The sequence below is a fragment of the Heterodontus francisci genome, chromosome 17 (genome assembly GCF_036365525.1).
Source record: "Heterodontus francisci isolate sHetFra1 chromosome 17, sHetFra1.hap1, whole genome shotgun sequence".
NCBI classification, from domain to species: Eukaryota; Metazoa; Chordata; class Chondrichthyes; order Heterodontiformes; family Heterodontidae; genus Heterodontus; species Heterodontus francisci.
The window spans coordinates 12,096,031-12,122,495 of record NC_090387.1 but is presented as its reverse complement, the minus strand read 5'-3'; positions in this window follow the sequence as shown (position 1 = coordinate 12,122,495).

The following is a 26,465-nucleotide window of genomic DNA, read 5'->3' as shown; positions in this document are numbered from 1 at the left end:
ATGAGGACTTTCTGTACTTTGGACTTCGCTCTTAGACGGGCAAGGTTGAACAACCTGCCCCCTGATCTTGTGTGGAGGAAAATTCCTTCTTCAGAGGATTTGAACGCATGTGAAAGCAGCAGGGAGAAGAAAATCCCAAAAAGTGTGGGTGCGAGAACACAGCCCTGTTTCACACCACTCAGGATAGGAAAGGGCTCTGATGAGGAGCCACCATGTTGAATTGTGCCTTTCATATTGTCATGGAATGAGGTGATGATACTTAGTAGCTTTGGTGGACATCCGATCTTTTCTAGTAGTCTGAAGAGACCACGTCTGCTGACGAGGTCAAAGGCTTTGGTGAGATCAATGAAAGCAATGTAGAGGGGCATCTGTTGTTCACGGCATTTCTCCTGTATCTGACGAAGGGAGAACAGCATGTCAATAGTCGATCTCTCTGCACGAAAGCCACACTGTGCCTCAGGGTAGACGCGCTCGGCCAGCTTCTGGAGCCTGTTCAGAGCGACTCGAGCAAAGACTTTCCCCACTATGCTGAGCAGGGAGATTCCACGGTAGTTGTTGCAGTCACCGCGGTCACCTTTGTTTTTATAGAGGGTGATGATGTTGGCATCGCGCATGTCCTGGGGTACTGCTCCCTCGTCCCAGCACAGGCATAGCAGTTCATGTAGTGCTGAGAGTATAGCAGGCTTGGCACTCTTGATTATTTCAGGGGTAATGCTGTCCTTCCCAGGGGCTTTTCCGCTGGCTAGGGAATCAATGGCATCACTGAGTTCCGATTTGGTTGGCTGTATGTCCAGCTCATCCATGACTGGTAGAGGCTGGGCTGCATTGAGGGCAGTCTCAGTGACACCATTCTCCCTGGAGTACAGTTCTAGGTAGTGCTCAACCCAGCGGTCCATCTGTTTGCGTTGGTCAGTGATTATGTCCCCCGATTTAGATTTGAGGGGGGTGATCTTCTTGATGGTTGGCCCAAGAGCTCTCTTCATGCCATCATACATTCCTCTGATGTTTCCGGTGTCTGAGGCCAGCTGAATATGACTGCATAGGTGTTGCCAGTAGTCGTTTGCGCAACGCCTAGCTGTTCTTTGTGCAGTACTTCTGGCTGCTTTAAGTGCTGCGGATGTTAAATCGCTGGGGGCTTTCTTGTAGTTCAAAAGTGCAATGCGCTTAGCGGCTATGACAGGTTCCAGCTCTTCATTATGAGATTGAAACCAGTCTGCATTTCTCTTCGCACTTTTGCCGTAGGTGGTCAAAGCTGACTCATAGATGGCGTCTCTGATGTGGGCCCACTTGGTCTCAGCATCCCCTGTGGGAGTGTTTTGAAGGGCTGTTACAAGTGAATTTAGAAATTTTTGTAACAGCTGTGGGTGAGAAATTCTGCTCGTGTTGATGCGCGGGTGGCCCTTCTGCTTGGAATGATGCAACTTCTTTGGTCTGAGTCTAACCTTGCTGCACACCAGGGAGTGGTCGGTGTCGCAGTCCGCACTGTGGAAGCTGCGTGTGATTTGAACACTGTTTAAGGCGGCTCGCCTTGTGACAATGAGGTCTAGCTGGTGCCAACGACGTTAATGTAAGTATTTTCTATGAGCTTCCTGGAATGCATTTATGTATGTTCCCTTGCGAGATTGTCCTTTGAGGATGACAGTTTTTTCCCGACCATGGCATTGATCAGATATGACTTTTTCTTCTCTCTGTTGAATTATTTTTTCCCTCTATTTTTAATTAAACACACCACCTGGATTTAATAGGTGGATTTAATGAGCAGCTCCAGGTTGAGATGGGTACCTAAACATCAGGGAGATTTGTGCTCACAATGCAACCTTCCAACAAGCTATAAAAAAAATCCAAAACTAGTTAAGAAGCCTAGGTCACTCCATGTCATTTTACGTTGAGAATCCCTGTCATGGTGTGAGCCACTTGAAGAGACCCTAAGCTGTCAAGATAATAAAAAGGTTCAGATTTGCTATACCCGAGGTGGGGCAGGGTGGGGGGAATTCTTTTGACAATTTTGATGCTGCTTGAAAAGTATCAGATTCTTTTAGCGAAGTGTAAGTTCGTTGTATTTTTTCTCTTTAACTTCTGGATAAGGCAAATCACCCCCCATGTGAATATATGAAAGAAAAAAACTGATGAAAATAATAAAACAGTTGAAACTTGCTAATTGGGTGCCCTGGTGGAAATAAAGTATTACATTTGTCAGATCATCCTCATGAAGCAAAGCCCCATCAGTTCTGATTTGAAGACACTGCGAATCATTCGGTGCCTCCGAAAAGGACCCATATAACAGGAAGTTCTGTTGAGCCATATCCATATTGATTAGCCTTGGTATAACCAAGTGTTATTGGAAAGATCAAATAGAAGAATCAAAAGACAGGCCCCAATCATGAATTGCCTTTGAACTAAAGGCTAAGACATTGTCATGAAGGTTTAATGACCAGGACATTTTTGTTCTTTGTGGACTGAAAAAAGGTGCTATATGGTGCCCTATCATTGATGGTCTAGTTCTGAGTTTTATCAGTGCTGGATGGCATACTCATTTTGAGATCTAGTTAGTCTGGGAGTTGGGGAGGGCAGAAACATATTTCTAAAGCCTCTTCAGCCAGGTTCTGAGATGAGGACTGATCCTTCCCCCTTTCTCTCCCATGATTGAAGCTACATGTCCATTTGGTATCAGTCTTGCCACAGAGTGGCCTGAAACCACATTTCAGGACCTGAACGTACAGTTCAAGCTGACACGTCAGTGTTGTACTGAAGGAGTGTTGCAGAAGTCTTTCAGATGAAATGTTAAACAAAGACTTTGTCTGTCAGCTGAAGTGGATATAAAAGAGGTCCTGCAGCACCATTCAAAGGGATATCATCTTCCTATAACCAACATCGGGTTAGCAGGTCATTTGTCTATTTACTATTGTGTGATATTGCTGTGAGCAAATTGAATAACAGCAGCAATTCATAGTCCTGTGTATTTAATAAACTTTTACTAATATGCAAAGTTTCCTTCAATTTATGGACCATTTCTCTTCCTGCCATGTGTTGTCCTTTGGACCATCTCTTTCACTTCCATTTCCCTCTTTTTTCCCGAATGTTGCCTCCAATGATAAAGCTTCTCTCCTATTGCCTTTCCAAACAATCCCCATCACTTGCTTCATCGCTCTAAGGTTTAAAAGCATGATCTGCATCTAATATTTAATTCACAGATCAGGATTATACTTCCATGCAGTAAGTATGGTGAGGTACTTACATTTTTATAATGACTGCTCACATTAAAATGCCTGAAAGTGTTTTTTCACAATGAATATTAGCCCGGTTCTGAGATTCTGGTACAATAGTTTTGAGTGGAAAGTGATTTGGAACGTGGAAGTGTAATAGATACAGGTTTACCTAGCATCAGCCTTAGTACATCTAAGGCTATTTTCCACACATCATGGAAACAGATATTAATCAGAATACAATCAGCGATATGTCACAGATCACCAGACTACCATTTCCAGCTTATTCAAAAATGAATGAATGAAGAAACATGAGTAAATTTCAAAAAGCTCCTAATTACAGTCAGAAAGTGTGTCCTGCTGAGATCACATAACCCATGTGGGTTGAAGCACTGCAGAAAATAGCCCAGGTGGAAATAAAGGTAGTGTTATTGGAATTTCAGCACAGAAGGGAGGCCATTCAGCCCATGATACCTCTGCTGGTGATAGACCTGCTTCGGAGCTGTCTATTCTAATCCAAGTTAAAGTTGCTGTTGGCCAGATTGAGGCAGAAAAGTAGTGAGAAAATCCCTATTCCACATTAACTGGCCTCACTGACTGGTCCCCTCAAGCTGGGGGAGTTAAAATCGACATCCGGTTTCCTTTTCCTGGTTTTTTGACAAAGAGACTTGGGTCATTTTTCCAGGTTAAAGATGCTATATAAATGCAAGTTGTTTGGCACATAGGTTGGGAATGCTGAGCACATCCTGTGTGGTCCTTCCTGAATATAGCAACTGATAAAGCTCTGGTGGTGTAAAGAAAGTGAGTGATTATGTGAGCAAGCATAGAAGCAAAATACGTGCATTTATATAGCACCTTTCATGATCTCAGGATGTTTCAAAGCACTTTACAACCAATTAAGTGTTTTTAAAGCAAATCAGTGTTGCAATGTAGGAAGCACAGCAACCAGTTTGTACATAGGAAGGTCTCAAAATATGTGATAATGACCAGATAATCTGTTTTAGAGATGTTGGTTGAGCGATAAATATCCTAATGCTACCACTAGTGGCCAGTCAGTCCTCGGAATCACTTGCCAGCAAAGCTACTTCGAAGGACTAGCTTACTATTGCACTGCATCTTGTACATTGTGAATAAAGACTTACAGTCATATCTCTTATAAATGTCGGAAATTACTTTTCTTGCAGTGAATTATCTTGAAGCCCTTTGACTGGTGCGTGTTTCGAACAATAAATGACGTTTCTTGTTTGAAGTAGGAGGCTGGGAGAAATCCCTGCTCTTGTTTAGATAGGGCCATGCAATCTTAAACAACCACCAGAACAGGCAGACAGGGCCACCATTTATTGTCTCATCTGAAGGATGGCTACTTTGACAGTATAGAACTCACTCAGTACAGCATTGGAGTGTTGACTTAGATAATGTGCCAAAAACCTGGAGTGGGAGTTGAACCCACAACCTTACAACTGGGGCAAGTGCACTACAAACTGAGCCAAGCTGGCATACAGCCATATATGATGACATACTGGCTTGATCACTTAAAATGCCCATTTCTAAGTCAAGCAGGTAGTGCTTACTAATGTCCATTACCGTTACCCTCAATTATAAAGTTGGCATTTACAGCGTGTTATTTTGGACAGAAACAGGCGTTCAGTGAGTGGACACAGCTCGCTAAGGTGCAATTACCTCATATGCATAATCAACTCTAAACGGTGTTATCCGATACTTAAAAGGGTTTGAAGAAATTGTCAACACGATGATCAATAAATGCGTGAACAGGAGCAGCCTTCAAGCCTCAATTTGATTTTTTCAGTGAGTTGCTGGATGAGGATTTCACACCCAAAGGTGATATCCAAAGGCTGTGTTCGCTATTAGTCCTGTCCGAAAGCCACTCCTTCAGTTCCCTGCATCACTCTGACATGTTGCTTTCTGTGTACAAGATTTCTTAGCTTAATGTTCGGTTTGCTGAAATGGTGTATTAAACAAAAGTGAAGCAATGATTTGTTTGTATCTCCTAATATCTCCTTATCTGGCTCGGTGTCACTTTTTGTTTTACAATGCTCCTATGAAACGACCTGGGATGGTTTATGACATTAAAGGCACTATATAAATATAGGTTGTTGTCGTTGTAATGCTGAACGAGGTTATAAACGAACAACGGAGATTTATATTTAATGCCCAGTGCAAATGGGGTTAGCATCAAGGCCCCTGGTCGGAGCTGGATGTAGTCCCAGTGCTTAAATCTGGTGCATTGGTGTTGGCACAATTAACTCGCTGAAGCATCAGGCAGTGCATTATTTTCAGAGACCATTAGAGAATGAACTGGAATTTACCAAGGCTGGGAATGAAGGAACATTATTACAGATGCAGTCCTCTTTGCTGTCAATCCTCAGGTTAATAAGGTGATACAACAAGGCGTAGACCAAGTTTGCTTACGAGGGATGGAGAGCATTGAACTAGATGCTCCTACAGCTGGGTACCACTCTGCACCTGCTACCATCTGAGCCATCTTGATTGAGCCATGCCCACAGTTCTCGCACAAAGGGAACGCTTCATTTGTTTCACCACAGGAGGTTCTTCCCTTCACCAAAGGTGAGGTTCTCTCCACAGGATGGGCACCATGTTTGACTACATACCTCCCAAACTGAGCAATCTGTTCATCACCAATTACCAGCTGATGAGTGAAGTCTACAAACTCTGGCAACCATAGAATACAATTTAATAAAACCCGCTGAGACCCAGAAAATAAAGCAGGCTGGGAACAGAATGAATCATGGAAGGACTTAAAACAAATATGATAATGAGGTGAGGAAAGCTTACCGAATTGAATGAAAGATTTGGTTTGCTCAATGTATCAAAAACAATGTCTTTGTAATTGACTTTAACAGCTATATTTAACGCCATTGCCCATAATAGGTCACTGCATAAGCATAGATGGTATATGTGGTAGATAATATATCACAATGTAACCAACTCTTGACTGCATTGAAGTGAGAAAAAGAAACTAAAGCTATGAACCTGCTTGCTGTATGAAGCAGCTGATCAGATGAGCATTAAGGCCTAAGGGAGATAGTTAACATTATGAAGGGGTTTGAAAGGCTGGACGTAGAGAAGATATTTCCACTTGTCAGGGAGACCAAAACTAGGGTTCATCAATATAAGACCATCACTAATAGATTCAACAAGGAATTAAAGAGAAACTTCTTTACCCAGAGAGTGGTTGGAATGTGGAACTTGCTATTGCATATGGAGTAGTTAAGATGAATGGTATAGATGCCTTTAAGGGATGGCTAGGGAAGTACATGATGGAGAAAGGAATAGGATGTTATGCTGATAGGGTGAGATGAAGTTAGGTGGAAAAATTCTCTTGCGGAGCATAAACACTGGCACAGACCTGTTGAACAAATTGACCTATTTTTGAGCTGTCCTTTCTATGTAAAAGTTAACGCTCCTGTGAAGCCCCTCAGAATATTTTACTGTGATATAGGTGCTTTATAATGCCAACTGTTGTTGCAAAAGAGAAAAGCATCAGAATTCAGTCCAAGCTTGTTTCCCGGACAGCTTTAAGATGTAACTTAGAAATAAGCTAAGATTTTGATGATATTTTGTCCGCCTCCCTTCACACGATTGATGTGGGCTGAGGGCACTGCAGAGAATAGCCCAGGTGGAAAAGATTGGTACTTGTTATGCACCAATTGCTGGTCAAGGACATTGAACAAATTCATTCGCAAAACGCATCCATTCTTATGTCCTGTTAGAAATATACAAGAATGGTTTATTCTTTTCTCTCTACTTCTTTAACTGAGTCACTCAGCACAATTCCCTAACTGCAACACTGTACATCTCTGATATGCTTTCTTTGCTTGTCTGTTAAATTGTAGATAAAACCTCAGTGATTTTACTAAATACAAGAGAAAAAAAGAACATTACTTGAATGCAATGCATTTTATGACACCAGAATGCCCCAAAGCACGTTAAACCAAAGAAGTACTCTTGAAATGTAGTCACTGCTATAATGTAGGAAATATGGCAGCCAATCTGTGCACAGCAAGCTCCCACAAATAGCATTGAGAAAAGGACCAGATAACCTGTTTTAGTGATTGGTTAAGGGATAAATATTAGCCAGAACATCAAATAGAATGCTCCTGTTCTTCTTCCAATTATTCCCATAGGGTATTTTATGTCCAATGAGAAGGCGGACAGGATCTCAGTTTAACGTTTCATCTGAAAGACAGCACCTCTGACAGTGCAGTGCTCCTGAGTACAGGACGAAAGTGTCAGCCTAGACTATGTGCTATTTTTGCAGTGGGATCTAGAACCTGCACCCTTCTGACACAAAGGTTACCCACTGAACCACAGCTGGTGCTTATGCATAAATCTAACTCCCTCCTGAACAAAGATGCTGTATTTTATTGACACTGAGTGAGCTCACCCCTGAGCTTCTGAACTGTATTGCCACATGTATGAAACTGAGCTGGGAAGGCTGCAGCCTTGATCTGTGGTCTGTGCTGACTTAGCTGCTCTCAGTCAGGAAAACAGTTGTTCGGGTAATACCATTGGGCTTAATTTAAGGAGATAGTGCTGGAAATAAGGTAATTCTAAATCCTGATGACTAGCCATGGTGAAAAGTGTGTCCAGGTCTGATATTCAGGTTCAACAGTTGCCTCTAATTGCAGAATGCACTGCATAACCTGTTAAGGGGCTTCCTCGACAGCACCTCCTGAACACATGGCCTTTACTTCTAATGGGAGAAAGTGGTGTAGTGGTAACATCACTGGAGTAGTAATCTAGAGGCCCAGGCTGATGCCCTGGGGACATGGGTTCAAATCCCACCAAGGGGCTGGCGGAATTTGAATTCAATTAATTAATAAATTCAATTAACTGGTAAAAAAAAAATCTGGAATTGAAAGCTAGTCTCAATTTCATGGCACCATTACTATCATTGATTGTCATAAAAACCCATCTGGTTCACTAATGCCCCTTTAGGGAAGGAATGTCTGCTGTCCTCACCTGACCTGGCCTACATATGACTCCAGACCCATAGCAATGTGGTTGACTCATAACTAAAATGGCCTAGCAAGCCACTCAGTTCAAGGACCATTAGGGATGGGCAACAAATGCTGGCATTATCAGTGATATCCACATCCCATAAAAAAAACATTCTCCCTGTGTTATCTTCTATACGCCACTGTAGAGGGCAAAAGGATAGTTAACATAATCTCTGACCTCCAGTCATACTGCTGCGTAACAGGTTTGAGAGACTAGAGTTAGAGTTGGAATCTCCACTTCCAAAACTGGGAAACATAGATTGAAGGGCCAAAGCCTGTATTGTAGGTGCAACTGAGGTTGACATCAGTAGGATAGGAGACAAGATGCATCAACAACTAGATAATGAATAAGCAATTAGATTGACACAAAAGTTTCAAAACCTTGTCGATTGTGAAAGGGAAGGAAAATTGAAGTCTTCCATTTGACCTCTACTTGGCAGTTACCCTGCACAGCAAAGCTATGATGGGGAGCTGTCCGAACTCAGAACAGTAGGCTCAGACCCATTTTTGACCACTGCAGGGCACATTTGGGTATATATTGGCTAACATTAGGTTCAACTGCACTTGGGTCATAGTGCTAAATGAACTAATCTAAGACAGACCTACCTAAATCTAGCATACAGAGAGGAATGTTGAACAAGCATGTTAACCACCCAAATCTAAAATTCACAGATCAATGACAATGTTACATCATACAATTCTCCAATGTTTTTCATTTGTCCACAATATTGCAAAGGAATGAGGGAAGAACAGAACAGACTTTGGAGAGAGGTAGCGATTTCCTCAGTGACTAGACTTCAAAAGTACTTTGTCAGCTGTAAAGCACAATCCTTCAGTTTCAGGGCCCTGGTCAACATCTATCCCTCAGTCAATGCATTAAAAACATAATCTGGTCACTATCACATTGCTGTTTTTTGGAATGTTGCCGTGTGGAAATGAGTTGCCGCACTTTCTACATCACAACAGTGACTCCACTTGAAAAAGTACAACATTGGCTGTAAAGTGCTTTGGGACACATCCTAAGGTTGTGAAAGGCAGTGTATGACTGCAAATCTTCCTTTCCTTTTTCTTCGGTCAAGCACCTCATCTTGATGGGAGCACACAAGAAAGACACGTTTATTATCAGAATCTTTCACTTACAAATTGCATTACAGCTCTGTCCTTCAAAGACAACCGGTGCTAAACATTAGAACCACAAATCCTGTTGTTTGCCTCAAATTTATTCGTGAAAGTTATTGACCTTTGGCTTTTAAAACCAGGATTGTAGCTGTTGCTTTCATGTGATCCAGTTTTTGTTGACTTCTGATTTGATAAACCATTTCATTGAATATCAATTGATTGGCTTTTTTTCACTTTTGAAATCATCTTATGTTGTGCGGTACAGTTGTCACATTTATTTCCCATCGTTGGCCGTGGGGTTTCTAGGGAAATGTTTTTTAACAAGCTATCATCTTTCATTTTCGTATGCGGTCAGCAAATCCCGTGGGTTTTTGGCATTTTATGCACTATATCTCAAAGATTTTTCACAGTGATGAATACAGATTTCTGCAGAAAACCTTTTGATGCTGCTCTGACTGTTCTCTTTATGAAATCTGTGAGGGTGTTTTACCCCTATCCTCCCCTGAAGGTGCCTCCACCACAGAACAGCAGATCATCTGCCCTCCACCACTGGCTCACTGTGGGCTGCAGTCTACACTATCCATTCTGCACAAATGCACCAATTACTTTGATAGCACCTTCATCCCCAGTGAGCCCTATCACTGAGAATGATGAGCAGTTGCCAATGGGAACTAATGCCCTCCATCCTGCCTTGGACAGGTATTGCTATTCCTTCATTATCGTTACATCTGAACCCTGTAATAAGAAGCTTTTTATATTGTCTGATGCAACATAAATGAGATGCATGGTGTTCAGTTGATTGAAGATATCAAACAGATTTATTAACAATGAACAAGTATATACAATGCAGAGCTAACTATTTACAGGACTTGTCTGTAGGGTGTTACAGTTACAGAGTGAGACTGGCATGGTACTCAGCTCATTAGCATACCAAGACCTGATGGGTACATTATTCTTAAAGGCAATCACACAATATCCCCCTTCTTTCCAATGATAAGTCTCATATGCTAAAAGTAGGAACATATAAAATTAGATAACATCAAAATTATTTACACATGAACAGAGATTGTGACATTTACTAATGTAGAGGCTTAGGAGCCTATATATCATTTTGGTGGTTTCACAACACTTCCAGATCTGGTTAAGGTATAACCTTCTGGGGATGTGGATTGCACCCTTGGCTGTTCTGGGTTTGTAGGCATGTTGTCAATGTGTTGGCTGCTGTCCTGTTGATCTGTCATACCCCGACTATCAGAGCAAGCTCCCTCGAATCTGCCATGCACAATTGGAGTACTGCACAACTCTCTCAGTTGGCTTCAGTTCCTTCTCAACACTGCTCCGCTAAATGTTGTAACCTTGTAGGACCTAGGCACATCACACACTCCGGACACCTCTGCAAGCAAACATGTTTTCATTGTGGGGTGTAAAACCCTGACCTTTTGTCCTACATGTAGCTGAGGTCGTTCTGCTCCTTCGTGTTGGTCATACACCATCTTCATTATCCCCTGTTTTTCGAGCGGTGTCTCCTGCACCTCTGAGAATTTGGACAGATGATGGCTTGGCAGAGTCATCCACACTTGTCTGCCAAACATGATCTCTTCTGGTTACTGTAAGCCCATATCTATAGGTGTAGCTCTGAGGCAGAGCATAGCAACACAAAGATCTTGTTTTGTTGCAGGATGGCAAAACGATTGCATTCGGATCCAAATGGATATCCTCAGCACAATCCAATTACTCAAACATAGAGCGTGAAACACTTGCTCTGGTGTTAGGGATCACAAGGTCCCACACCTACCTTTTCGGTAAACCATTCACTGCGGAAACTGATCACAAACCACTGGAGGTGATCTGGTGCAAACTATTGACAAGCGCACCACCTCGACTACAGCAGTTCCTAGTGAAAATACAGGGGTACGACTTCCATGTCTGCTACAAACCAGGTACCAAAATGGTCACCTTGGATATGCTGAGCAGATTGCCAAACCCGAGAAAGAATGAAGATGTTCCACTGGATCTGTGAGGTATTGACTTCCTGGATTATTTTCTTCCTTGGATCATAGTACTGCAAGGTACAGGTTTCTGTGGACTATGCTTGTTTGATAGACTCAGCCATATACTGATGGTCCTCCTGCCATAGAAATAGTACGTCTTTTTTAAGAGCTCTCTCAGCGATGATGCTTTGTCAGAAAAATTTGGAATGTATGGTGCCAAATCCAAGTTGACAAATCCAAGACATCTCTGGAGGTCTTCTTCGTCTTGTGGAGCAGGCATATGTCTTACATCTTCGACTTTGCCTGGATCAGGACGGATTCCGCAACCTGAATAGATGGAGCCTAAGAAATTGATCTGACTTACATTCACCTCGCACTTCTTGCTGTTAAAAATGAGTCCTTCATGTCATCAGTGAGTTAAGGATTTGATCATGTTCTTCTTTGGTTTTGCCCATGACCGCAATATCATCGGCAATGCATTCACTGCCAGGCACATTTTCCCCAATTCTGTCCATATGCTGCTGAAACAGATCTTGACTGACAGATCAGCCAAAGGGCATTCTCTGGAAACAGTATCTTCCAACTGGTGTGCTGAATGTGGTAACTTCTTGAAATTCCTTAGCTAGTTGTACTGACCAATATCTATGTTGAGCATCCACCTTGGAGAGGAATTTGGCTCCTGTGAACTTGGGGTTCAACTCCTCTAATGTCAGAATCTTGTAGGGGCACCTCTTGAGGGAGAGGTTTAGAAGCCTCGGATCTAGACATACCTTGAATGCTCCATCCTTCTTTAGTACGCATGTGATTGAGCTACACCAGTCTGTGTGATGATGCACATGACAGATGATGCCATTGCATTCCATGTCATCCAACTCATGCTTAAGCTTTTCTTGTACGTGCATGCTACACTTTCTGGAAGGGTCCATTGACCTCTGAGGTGCAGTGCGGCATGGCCTTTGAAATCTCCTATGGCGTCGAATCTGTCTGGATACATTTGTTGTGGGTTGTAGACCGACTCAATGTGGGTACCCTTGGTCTCTTCTGTTGTAATGGGTACCTTGGTGACCTCGTGGATGGTTATGATGTTGAGGTCCTTACATGCTGGTAGTCCTGCCACTGCTGGTCTGCTCGTGTGTACTAGGTAGAACATTTGTGGTTTCCGTGCCGACTTGCCATATCTGCATTGCATTGTTAATGTGTCATTGGAAGGGATGGTTGACCCATTGTATGCTAATAACTTGGCAGTTGTCGGTTGTATCATTGATTTCCAATGACTCCAGTACATATCTTTGAAAATTCGGACTGGTAGGATATTTGCAGTAGCGCCTGTGACAATCTTGACCTTGAGTATGTGCTTGCCAGCTTTCTGTGGGAATGGGATGTTAATCGTGGCGAAAGCTTCCAGTTGTTTGTGAATCTGATGAAATCAATGTGGAACACCTGTTCACTTTCTGTCTGTGAACTATTTCTCTCTGAATCTTGTCTCAGGTCTGTTTTGCTGGGGAATTTGTGTATCAGCTTGCATTAATGCAGGTCTCTGGCACTTTCCCTGATGCTGTTGTCTTGTTGTCTGTTTGTGTCTTGCAGTGACTTCTGCCCATGTCTTTGGAGCCAGATTTCTTGCATAGCCGGGCCCAGTGTCCTTTTGCACCATACGCCTTGCACAGATTTCAAAATGCAGGACAGCTTCACCGTGAGTGGGACAAACCACATTTGCCACACAGCTTGCTTGCTCTTTTTGATCTGGTTATGGTGCCGATACTGTTGGCTGCACTAGTGCTTGCAGGTGCTTCTGTCCAGCTACACTGGCTTCATAATTCCTCCAGTGGTGCATCAATGCTGTGACCTTTCTTTATCCCCCAAGAGTTCTTTCTGAAACGCTTCAACGGGTATTGATACGATCACCAGCTCCATTATTCAGTCTGAAAGCTCAGCTTCTGAAAAATCACATTCATTGCCCTTGCGATCTGCTGATGAACTATTCTATCGATTCCTGTGGCTGTTGCCTGTGGGTCATTAACTCCAGGCAGTGAATTCTTAAATTTACATTCAATTGGAGCTGATATTCCAACTCTTCATATCTTTGTGGGATCTTTCTGGTCCTGTTCAGATAATCCAGATGTATTGATTCTGTGCATTCCCTCATTTCTAATCACAATCTATATATTTACAGCCTGTTTTGCTGGTTCTACAATTACTTGGCCTGTAAAGCATAATTGCATTCTTTGTTGGAACTGTTTGAACTCGGATATGATATTCAAGGTTTTCCAGTTCATGCTGGGAAAATTGGTATCCATCTTTCTGCTGTTCTTTTGTTATAAAACTTGCTTTAAGGCCTGGTTCTGTGACTCTGTACTGAACAAAGAACAAAGAACAGTACAGCACAGGAACAGGCCATTCTGCCCTCCAAGCCTGCGCTGATCTTGATGCCTGCCTAAACTAAAACCTTCTGCACTTCTGGGGACCGTATCCTTCTATTCCCATCCTATTCATGTATTTCTCAAGATGCCTCTTGAACGTCACTATCGTGCCTGCTTCCACCACCTCCCCCGGCAGCAAGTTCCAGGCACTCACCACCCTCTGTGTAAAGAACTGCCTCGCACATCCCCTCTAAACTTTGCCCCTCTCACCTTAAACCTATGTCCCCTAGTAACTGACTCTTCCACCCTGGGAAAAAGCTTCTGACTATCCATTCTGTCCATGCCAGTCATAACTTTGTAAACCTCTATCATGTCACCCCTCCACCTCCGTCGTTCCAGTGAAAACAATTCGAGTTTATCCAACCTCTCCTCATAGCTAATGCCCTCCAGACCAGGCAACATCATGGTAAACCTCTTCTGTACCCTCTCCAAAGCCTCCACGTCCTTCTGGTAGTGTGGCGACCAGAATTGCAAGCAATATTCTAAGTATGGCCGAACTAAAGTTCTGTACAGCTGCAGCATCACTTGCCAATTTTTATACTCTATGCCCCGACCGATGAAGGCAAGCATGCCATATGCCTTCTTGACTACCTTATCCACCTGCGTTGCCACTTTCAGTGACCTGTTGACCTATACGCGCAGATCTCTCTGCCTGTCAATACTTCCAAGGGTTCTGCCATTTACTGCATACTTCCCACCTGCATTAGACCTTCCAAAATGCATTGCCTCACATTTGTCCGGATTAAACTCCATCTGCCATTTCTCTGCCCAAGTCTCCAACCGATCCATATCCTGCTCTATACTCTGACAATCCTCATCACTATCCGCAACTCCACCAACTGCCAGCTATATGGATGGAGGATTCTCGTGCTTTTTGCTGTCAGGTGCCTCCTGTAATGGCGCAGACCTGATCAACCTTGGGGGGCCTTTGAAAACAATCGATCAGCCTGAGATAGAGATTGGTTTTTTCTTTTACTGAGCCTTTTAAATAAATCAACTTTGCAAGCACCTCAAATCTTTTTTTGTTGAACAGGGATTCTGACTCACCCGATCGCAATGATTGACTTGCAGTCTATCGTTCAGATCTCTGTCTTCTACAGCTGGAGGTGAGTTTTTTCCCCTTCTTTACACTGTTTGGGACAGTATTTCTTTTAACTTTCTCTCTTTTAGCTGTAGGTAGATTTTAAAGCTGTTCTCCTATGGTCTTCAAGCTTGGATTCTGTCTTCTCACCACAGCTGCCACCCTGTAATAAGAAGCTTTTTATGTTGTCTGATGCAACATAAATGAGATGCACGGAGTTCAGTTGATTGAAGATCTCAAACAGGATTTATTTTAGAACATTACAGCGCAGTACAGGGCCTTCGGCCCTCAATGTTGCGCCGACTTGTGAAACCATCTGACCTATACTATTCCATTTTCATCCATATGTCTATCCAATGACCACTTAAATGCCCTTAAAGTTGGCGAGTCTACTACTGCTGCAGGTAGGGCGTTCCACGCCCCTACTACTCTCTGAGTAAAGAAACTACCTCTGACATCTGTCCTATATCTATCACCCCTCAACTTAAAGCTATGTCCCCTCGTGTTTGCCATCACCATCCGAGGAAAAAGACTCTCACTATCCACCCTATCTAACCCTCTGATTATCTTATATGTCTCTATTAAGTCACCTCTCCTCCTCCTTCTCTCCAACGAAAACAACCTCAAGTCCCTCAGCCTTTCCTCGTAAGACCTTCCCTCCATACCAGGCAACATCCTAGTAAATCTCCTCTGCACCCTTTCCAAAGCTTCCACATCCTTCCTATAATGCGGTGACCAGAACTGCACGCAATACTCCAGGTGCGGTCTCACCAGAGTTTTGTACAGCTGCAGCATGACCTCATGGCTCCGAAACTCGATCCCCCTACTAATAAAAGCTAACACACCATTTGCCTTCTTAACAGCCCTATTAACCTGGGTAGCAACTTTCAGGGATTTATGTACCTGGACACCATGATCTCTCTGTTCATCTACACTACCAAGAATCATCCCATTAGCCCAGTACTCTGCATTCCTGTTACTCCTTCCATAGTGAATCACCTCACACTTTTCCACATTAAACTCCATTTGCCATCTCTCAGCCCAGCTCTGCAGCCTATCTATGTCCCTCTGTACCCTACAACATCCTTCGGCACTATCCACAACTCCACCGACCTTAGTGTCATCCACAAATTTACTAACCCACCCTTTCACACCCTCTTCCAGGTCATTTATAAAAATGACAAACAGCAGTGGCCCCAAAACAGATCCTTGCGGTACACCACTAGTAACTAAACTCCAGGATGAACATTTGCCATCAACCACCACCCTCTGTCTTCTTTCAGCTAGCCAATTTCTGATCCAAAGCTCTAAATCACCTTCAACCCCATACTTCCGTATTTTCTGCAATAGCCTACCGTGGGGAACCTTATCAAACGCCTTACTGAAATCCATATACACCACATCCACTGCTTTACCCTCATCCACCTGTTTGGTCACCTTCTCGAAAAACTCAATAAGGTTTGTGAGGCACGACCTACCCTTCACAAAACCGTGCTGACTATCGCTAATGAACTTATTCTTTTCTAGATGATTATAAATCCTGTCTCTTATAACCTTTTCCAACATTTTACCCACAACCGAAGTAAGGCTCACAGGTCTATAATTACCAGGGCTGTCTCTACTCCGCTTCTTGAACAAGGGGACAACATTTGCTATCCTCCAGTCTTCCGGCACTATTCCTGTCGACAATGACGACATAAAGATCAAGGACAAAGGCTCTGCAATCTCCTCCCTCGCTTCCCAGAGAATCCTAGGATAAATCCCATCTGGCCCAGAGGACTTATCTATTTTCACACTTTCCAAAATTGATAACACCTCCTCCTTGTGAACCTCAATCCCATCTCGCCTAGTAGCCTGAATCTCAGTATTCTCCTCGACAACATTTTCTTTCTCTACTGTAAATACTGACGCAAAATATTCATTTAACGCTTCCCCTATCTCCTCTGATTCCACACACAACTTCCCACTACTATCCTTGATTGACCCTAATCTAACTCTAATCATTCTTTTATTCCTGATATACCTATAGAAAGCCTTAGGGTTTTCCCTGATCCTATCCGCCAATGACTTCTCGTGTCCTCTCTTTGCTCTTCTTCGCTCTCCCTTTAGATCCTTCCTGGCTAGCTTGTAACTGTCAAGCGCCCTAACTGAGCCTTCACGTCTCATCCGAACATAAGCCTTCTTCTTCCTCTTGACAAGCGCTTCAACTGCTTTAGTAAACCACGGCTCCCTCGCTCGACAACTTCCTCCCTGCCTGACAGGTACATACTTATCAAGGACACGCAGTAGCTGCTCCTTGAATAAGCTCCACATTTCGATTGTTCCCATCCCCTGCAGTTTCCTTCCCCATCCTACGCATCCTAAATCTTGCCTAATCGCATCATAATTTCCTTTCCCCCAGCTATAATTCTTGCCCTGCGGTATATACCTGTCCCTGCCCATCGCTAAGGTAAACCTAACCGAATTGTGATCACTATCACCAAAGTGCTCACCTACATCTAAATCTAACACCTGGCCGGGTTCATTACCCAGTACCAAATCCAATGTGGCATCGCCCCTGGTTGGCCTGTCTACATACTGTGTCAGAAAACCCTCCTGCACACACTGGACAAAAACTGACTCATCTAAAGTACTCGAACTATAGTATTTCCAGTCAATATTTGGAAAGTTAAAGTCCCCCATAACAACTACCCTGTTACTCTCGCCCCTGTCGAGAATCATCTTCGCTATCCTTTCCTCTACATCTCTGGAACTATTCGGAGGTCTATAAAAGACTCCCAACAGGGTGACCTCACCTCTCCTGTTTCTAACCTCGGCCCATACTACCTCAGTAGACGAGTCCTCAAACGTCCTTTCTGTCGCTGTAATACTCTCCTTGATTAACAATGCCACACCCCCCTCTCTTTTACCATCTTCTCTGTTCTTACTGAAACATCTAAATCCCGAAACCTACAACATCCATTCCTGCCCCTGCTCTACCCATGTCTCCGAAATGACCACTACATTGAGATCCCAGGTACCAACCCATGCTGCAAGCTCACCCACCTTATTCCGGATGCTCCTGGCGTTGAAGTAGACACACTTTAAACCAAGTTCTTGCTTGCCAGTGGCCTTTTGCATCCTTGTAACCTTATCCCTGACCTCACTACTCTCAACATCCTGTACACTGGAACTACAATTTAGGTTCCCATTCCCCTGCTGAATTAGTTTAAACCCCCCCGAAGAGCACTAGCAAATCTCCCCCCCAGGATATTGGTACCCCTCTGGTTCAGGTGAAGACCATCCTGTTTGTAGAGGTCCCACCTACCCCAGAAAGAGCCCCAATTATCCAGGAAACCAAAACCCTCCCTCCTGCACCATCCCTGCAGCCACGTGTTCAACTCCTCTCTCTCCCTATTCCTCACTTCGCTATCACGTGGCACGGGCAACAACCCAGAGATAACAACTCTGTTTGTTCTCGCTCTAAGCTTTTTTTCTAGCTCCCTGAATTTCTGTCTTAAATCCCCATCTCTCTTCCTACCTATGTCGTTGGTGCCTATGTGGACCACGACTTGGGGCTGCTCCCCCTCCCCCCTAAGGATCCCAAAAACACATTCCGAGACATCACGAACCCTGGCACCTGGGAGGCAACACACCAACCGTGAGTCTCTCTCGTTCCCACAGAACCTCCTATCTGTTCCCCTAACTATGGAGTCCCCAGTGACTAATGCTCTGCTCCTCTTCCCCCTTCCCTTCTGAGCAACAGGGACAGACTCTGTGCCAGATACCTGTACCCCATTGCTTACCCCTGGTAAGTCGTCCCCCGCAACAGTATCCAAAACGGTATACCTGTTGTTGAGGGGAACGGCCACAGGGGATCCCTGCACTGTCTGCTGGTCCCTCTCCTTCCCCTGACGGTAACCCATCTACCTACTTCTTTTACCTGAGGTGTGACTACCTCCCTATAACTCCTCTCAATAACCCCCTCCGCCTCCCGAATGATCCGAAGTTCATCCAGCTCCAGCTCCAGTTCCCTAACGCGGTTCTCGAGGAGCTGGAGTTGGGTGCACTTCCCGCAGATGCAGTCAGCTGGGACACTCTTGGCGACCCTTACCTCCCACATTCTGCAGGAGGAACATACAACTGCCTTAACTTCCATTCCCTCTATTCTAAATTCCCAACAAATCTACTGAAAAACCAAAAAAAATGTCAAAACTTGTTAGGTTAGCAATCCAACGGACAGAACTTCTTAAATAAAAAGCTTACCTTATCAACACACCAGAGTCCTTTTTTTTTGGTTAGAGGAGGAGGGTGGGTGGGAGACACTACATGCTGTGTCTGTACAAGTACTTGTACAGCTGACAAGTATGTACAATTAGGGGCGGCACAGTGGCACAGTGGTTAGCACTACAGCCTCACAGCTCCAGCGACACAGGTTTGGTTCTGGGTACTGCCTGTGCGGAGTTTGCAAGTTCTCCCTGTGACCACGTGGGTTTCCATCGGGTGCTCCGGTTTCCTCCCACTTCCAAAGACTTGCAGGTTGATAGGTAAATTGACCATTGTAAATTGCCCCTATTGTAGGTAGGTGATAGGAGAATTGTGGGGATGTGGTAGAGAATATGGGATTAATGTAGGATTAGTATAAATGGGTGGTTGATGGTTGGCACAGACTTGGTGGGCCGAAGGGCCTGTTTCAGTGCTGCATCTCTCTATGACTCAATGACAATGCAGAGCTATCTATTTACAGGACATGCCTCTCGGGTGTTACTGTTACAGTGTGAGACTAGTGAGTAGTCATATGACTGTATCCTGGTACTCAGTTCATTATCATACTATGATCTTAAAGGTACATTACTTTTAAAGGCAATCACACAACACTCCCTACCAAGTATCATCACCATATGGACTGCAGTGGTTCAAGGAGAAGTCCACCATCAACTTCTCTTGGCAACCAAGGATGGGCAATAAATGTGACCTGGCCAACGCCACACACATCACAAGAACAATTATATAAAATGACCCCCTTTTTTAAAAAAAACAAAAACACACATCCCACAAGTTGTAATAATTCAATTGTGCTTTTTTAAGTGCATTGCCAACTTGGAAACAAAGATTAGTTTGTTGGTGTGATGAAATATTTCTGTCAGTTACAACTCAAACAAAATATAGTTTTAATGCAAAACTGAATACTGAAAATGAAAAAAAAGGCTTTCAGGAAAGGTTTGATCAATCTACTTTTTGGAGCCTAAAGTTGCTTTGGTAACCCGCACAGAGGTTCCACAGTAAGAATTGAACTGGCTTCAAATTCCCGCTAAACTGCAATACAGGCCCTTTTAAGAAAGGAATCTTCTGTTGGATCAATCTCCCCTTTGTTGAAAGTATTTCTCTCTCTTACATGTGTCCATTACCTTTTGGGGTTTCCGTGTCTCATTATTTTATTGGCATCTACTTTTTGTGAGCAAAAGGATGACAAAATAATTAGGTGAATGCAAAAGAACATAAAAAATTGGTCTGCTCCTGCTCCTTTTGGCCCTTTGAGCCTGCTTAGCCATTCAATTTCTTAAATTCTTATGTTCTTTGGATTAAAAGTCTTGGTGCTAGCACTTGGCTTTTGTGCCAAACAACTACTGCCCATGTGCTTTAATGTTTCCCTCACTAAACATTGCCTTTTACTCTACATGCTATCGCCCACTTGCTTGTTCTCCTCCCTGACCTAAAACAAACTGACTCCTACAGGGCTGCAAAACTATGGAGCTGAAACTCCTGATTTTTGAAGTGAATCTTCTTTATTTTGCTTTAGCCATCTGATGAATTCTTAATGAGGTAGGCACGATTCTCTCCATGTCAGTTAATGGGTGGACAGACAGAAACACTAAAGCAAAGCTGGCTGGCTCTCTGTGCTGTGAACGGGAGTCGATAGATTGAAAGACACTAGAGCATGTTGTAAATCAGGTTTCTTCAATGCACACCTTCAGTGCATTGCCTTATTGTCTACTAGTTAATCTCGTCTTGTCCAAATTATTTTCCGGCAATATGTCTTCATGCTTTGCAGATGTCATAGATGAAATTCTACCGGCATTTGTTAACCAGAATATTGTGTTTCTGTGGACAAATAAGATGACATCAAGCTGAAAAAAAATCTATGAATTGGGATGCCATGCACAAAGAACGCCTCAATGTTCTCAAGGAGATTAATTTGCATGGTTGCAAATCAAGTTTGCAGAAGAAAGGCAGGAACATCTTGATCAGTGGAGGGGGTGAGAAAGGCAGGAATGTGTCACAAACAAATGGAATAATTCATTACTGCAGCAAATGAAAATGCGAGCTGACGTGTCACACTCTGCCAGAGTAAATCAAATTTAGCTAGAAGACTAGCACATCAAGAATGATAGCACTTTAGGAGAGGGAAGAAAAAAAACACACTATTAACCTACAACTGTTAAAATGGTGTGAAGTGATATTTGTATATGTTTAATTAAAAAAGGGTTAAAGTTGATATGTGAACATCACTGATGTTGCAGAGATAGCTGGTAATTTATTCACCGGGAGCATAAGGGGAAATTCTCCACCCATGCCCTCTGATTCCTATACACTTGGCTGAAGGCACACAGGCACAGGCAGCCCTGATGTGTGGGGAAGCGATGCAATCTGCATTAGACCTGTGTGAGGCCTCTGCTGTCGAGAGGAGAGGTCTACTCAATCCCAAGAGGCTCTTGGGCACAAACAGTAGCCAAAAACCTTGCATACTTCTGCCACTGAGATAGAAATTAGATCAATGGTTCTCAATCTGAGATCACACACATCTGGGGGTCCGTAGAGACTTTTCAGTGGATCCACAAACTAATGTGAAATGCGAGCTGGGGTCGGGAGTGCAGTGTCACATGTGCAGTGTAGAGTGGGCTGTCTGTCTGATGTCGGAGGAGAGTGCACAAGGATAGACAGGCTTTGCAGTGAGAAGCAGGCATGCCCATCTCACTGATATATGCAAGTAAATACTTATTTTCTTAAAAGCCTTATCAAAATACTCTTTACATGCACTTACATATTATCAGTATTGTATAATATCAATAGTAGAGCTCAACCTAGCCATTGACCAGTGTAAAGCCCAGGGAAATGATGACATCCCACCTGAAATCATCACAAGTGGAAAACCGACACTGCTGCAGCATCTCTACATTTGTGTCTCTATTGGAAGGAAAGATCTGTGTTTCTAGACATGCATGATGCAAACATAGTCACCTTGTACATAAACATGGGTGATTGTAGTGATTGCAACAATTATTGAGGCATCTCCTTGCTAAGTATTGTGGGGAAGGCCTTTGCTGGCTTTGCTCTGACCAGATTGCAGACCCTGGCATCACTCATCTATCCGGAGTCTCAGTGCAGTTTCAGAGCTGGCAGATCAACAGTTGACATCATTTTCTCACTTCAGCAGTTACAGGAGAAGTGCTGCAAACAGCACAGACCACTCTACATTGCCCTCATAGACCTCAACCAAGGCCTTTGATCTCGTCAGCAGAGACGGACATTTCAAACTGCCATGTAAAATAGGCTGCCCTTCTGGCTGTCATTTCCTCTTTCCACGAGAATATGCACAGTTCCGTGAGTTACAATGGAGCAACATCAGACATTTTCAAGATTAGCAGCGGGGTAAATCAGGGCTGTTTCCTGGCACCAACTCTGTTTGGCACATTCTTCCCCATGCTACTATCGTATGCTTTCAGCAACTCAAATGAGGGTGTCCACATGCGCACCAGAGCTGACGGCAAGCTGTTCAACTTGGCAAGACTGCGCGCCAAGACCAAAGTACGTAAAGTCCTAGTCCGTGAGTTGCTGTTTGCTGATGATGCCACGCTGGTATCCCAGACTGAAATTCACTTGCAACAGCTTGTAGAGCAGTTCTCAAGGCCTGCAAGGCGTATAGACTGACAATCCATGTCAGGAAGACCAAAAATATAGGCCAGGATGTAGAGACTCCACCTTCCATCAACATCGACAACCTCGCTTTGGAGGTCGTCAACAGCTTCACAGATCAACAATCACCAGCAACCTGCTCTTTGATGCTGAAATCAGCAGCAGGATTGCCAAGGCTGCAGCTGTCATGTCAAAGACTTTTTAAATTATTCTTTCGTGGGATGTGGGCGTTGCTGGCAAATGCGAGAATTTGTTGCCCATCCCGAATTGCCCTTGACAACTGAGTGGCTTGCTGGGCCATTTCAGAGGGCAGTTAAGAATCAACCACATTGTTATAGATCTGGAGTCACATGTAAGCCAGACCAGGTCAGGACGGCAGATTTCCTTCCCAAAGGACATTAGTGAACCAGATGGGTTTTTTTCGACAATTGACAAGAGTTTCATGGCACCATTACTGAGACTAGCTTTTAATTCCAGCTTTTTATCAACTGAATTTAAATTTCATCAGCTGCCATGGTGGGATTTGAACCCGTGTTCCCAGGTTAATAGGCTGGGCCTCAGTGACATTACCACTATACCACCGTTTCCCCCTGCGAAGGTATCTGTGGAACAACAGCAAACAAACTGAAAATACAAAGCTCTGAAAGTATCAGGCTTGTGTTCTCAGCACCCTCCTTTACAGTAGCGAAGCATGAACAACTTATGCAGGCCAAGAAATGCACTGAACAGCTTCCACCTCCGCTGCCTCAGACGAATATTGAGCATCTCCTGGCAGGACAGAGTGCCGAATATGAAAGTACACCAGTGTGCAGGGATCCACAGTATGCTTGCACTCTTGAGTCAGCAACGATTCCGTTGGCTGGGTCATGTGCACCAAAAGAATGACAGCCACATCATCAAAAACATGCCGTATAGCGAGCTTGCTATTGGCACGAGACCAGCAGGTCACCCACCTCTGTAATACAAGGAAGTCTGCAAGTGAGACCTCAAGTTGACCATGATTGGAGTTGACCATGGGAAGTCCTTGCTGCTGACCAGAGTTCCTGGTGAATGGCAGTCAGGAAGGGCATGGAAAAAGCAGACGATAAAGGAAAAGACCAGATGGCCGAAAAGAGAGCCCGACAGAAGGAGAAAACATCAGTCAACCTCGGGCCAACGTTTGTCATCTGTGTCAGCTGTGGAAAGATTGCCACTCATGAGTCGTCTTCTACAGCCACGACAGTTTAACTCAGAAGTGACATACACCCTAGGGGTGGTCCATCGTCTCCTGAGATGGACGGATGCCGTCAGTCATTATCATCATCATCAATTTCAATCGGGAGTCTGCGATTACTATAGAATTATAGAATGTTTACAGCATAGACAGAGGCCATGCAGCCCATTGAGTTTGTGCTGGCTCTCTGCAAGAGCAATTCATCTTGTCCCACTACCCTACCCTTTCTCGGTAATCATGCAAACTTCTTATCTTGAGGTGCTGATTCCATTCCTTTTTGAAAGCCATGATTGAATCAGCCTCCACCACACTCTCACGCAGTGCATTCTAGATCCTAACCACTCACAGTGTGAAAACAAAATGTTTTCTTATGCTGCCTTTGGTCCTTTGGCAATTCACCTTAAATCAGTGTCCTTTGGTTCTCGACCACACACCCCCCACCCCACCGCACTACCTCCCCCCAACCCAAGCCAACAGGAACAGTTTCTCGCTATCTAAACCCCTTTTGATTCTGAACACCTCTATTAAATCTCCTCTCAGCCTTCTCCTCTCTAAAGAGAACATTCCCAGCTTCTCCAATCTAACCTCATAACTGAAGCCCCTCATCTCTGGAACCATTCTGGTAAATCTATTCTGCATGTTCCTTAAAGTCTTCACAGCCTTCCTAAAGTGCACTGCCCAAAATTGGACACAAATTAGTTCCAAGACTGGTTTGGTAGAAGTGGATTCCGGTTCATGGGGCACTGGCATCAGTACTGGGGAAAGTGGGGGCTGCACCATCGGGAAGGTCTTCACCTGGACCATGCTGGGACCAGTGTTCTAGCGTGCCGCATAACTGGGGAAGTAAAGAGCATTTTAAACTAAATAGTATGGGTCAGGGATCAAATTTGGGAAGATGTGGTAAATCAAAGAGTAGAGACAAGGCAAGAGAAGAAGGTATCAATATGGGAAATGATAAACAGAATGTGATAGGAAGGGACAGAGAGTGTAAATCTAAGAGTAAATCAGCAGGTAAGGCTAGAGGTTACAAAAATAATAAAAGGAGAAAACTAAAGACTTTGTATCTGAATGCATGCGGCATTTGAAACAAAAGAGATGAACTGATAACACAAATAGAAATAAATGAGTACGATCTGATAGCCATTACAGAGACATGGCTGCAGGATGACCTAGATTGGGACCTGAATATTGAAGGGTACATGACATTTAGGAAGGACAGGAAGCTAGGAAAAGGTGGAGGGGTGACTCTGTTAATTAATGATGGTATTAGTGCAGTAGAGAGGGATGACCTAAGTTCAGGAAACCAGGATGTAGAAGCGGATTGGGTAGAGATGAGAAATGATAAAGGCAAGAAGTCACTTGTGGGAGTGGTGTACAGGCCCCCCAACAGTAACCACATGGTAGGATGGGGTATAAAGAAATAAATAATGAGAGTTTGTCAGAAAGGTACAGAGATATTCATGGGGGATTTTAATCTACATATAGACTGGAAAAATCAGATGGGCAGAGGTAGCCTAGATGAGGAGTTCATAGAAAGATTTCAGGATAGATTCTCAGAACAGCACATTCTGGAGCCAATCAGAGAACAGGCTATATGAGACCTGGTATGGTGCAACAAGATAAGATTAATTAATGACCTCATAGTGAAGGTGCCCCTAGGCAGCAGCGATCATAATATGATTGAATTTTATATTCATTTTATGGGAGAGAAGTGTGGGTCTAAGGCTAGTAGTTTAAACTTCAATAAGGGCAATTATGAGGGCATGAAAGCAGAGCTAGCCAAAGTGAACTGGCAAAGTAGGTTATGGGATAGGTCAATAGAGATGCAGTGGCAGACATTTCAGGGGATATTTCAGAATACACAAAATAGATACATTCCAACGAGAAAGCAAAATTCCAAGGGGAAAATCCACCTTCCATGGTTAACTAAAAAAGTTATAGATAGTATCAAAATTGATGAAAAAAACATATAATTGCACAAAGGTGGCTGGCAGGTCAGAAGATTGGACAGAATATAAAAAACAGTGAAGAATGACTAAAAGATTAATAAGGAGAGAAAAAATAGAGTACGAGAGAAAGCTAGCTAGAAACATAAAAACAGATAGTAAGAGTTTCTGTAGCTATTTAAAAAAGAAAAGAGTTAACAAAGTGAGCATTGGTCCTATAGAAGGTGAGTCTGGGGAATTAACAATGAAAAATAAGGAGATGGCAGATGAAGTGAACAGGTATTTTGTATTGGTCTTTACTATAGAGGATACATGTTACATCCCAGAAATAGCTATAAGTCAGGAAATGGAAGAGAGGGAGGAATTCAAGAAAATTACAAGCACCAGGGAAGCAGTACTGAACAAATTGTTGGAGCTGCGGGATAACAAGTCCCTGGGTCCTGATGGACTTCATGCTAGGGTCTTAAAAAAAGTGGTTAGTGACATAACTGGTGCGATGGTTTGAATTTTCCAAAATTCCTTAGATTTGGGGAAGATTTCATTAGATTGGAAAATAG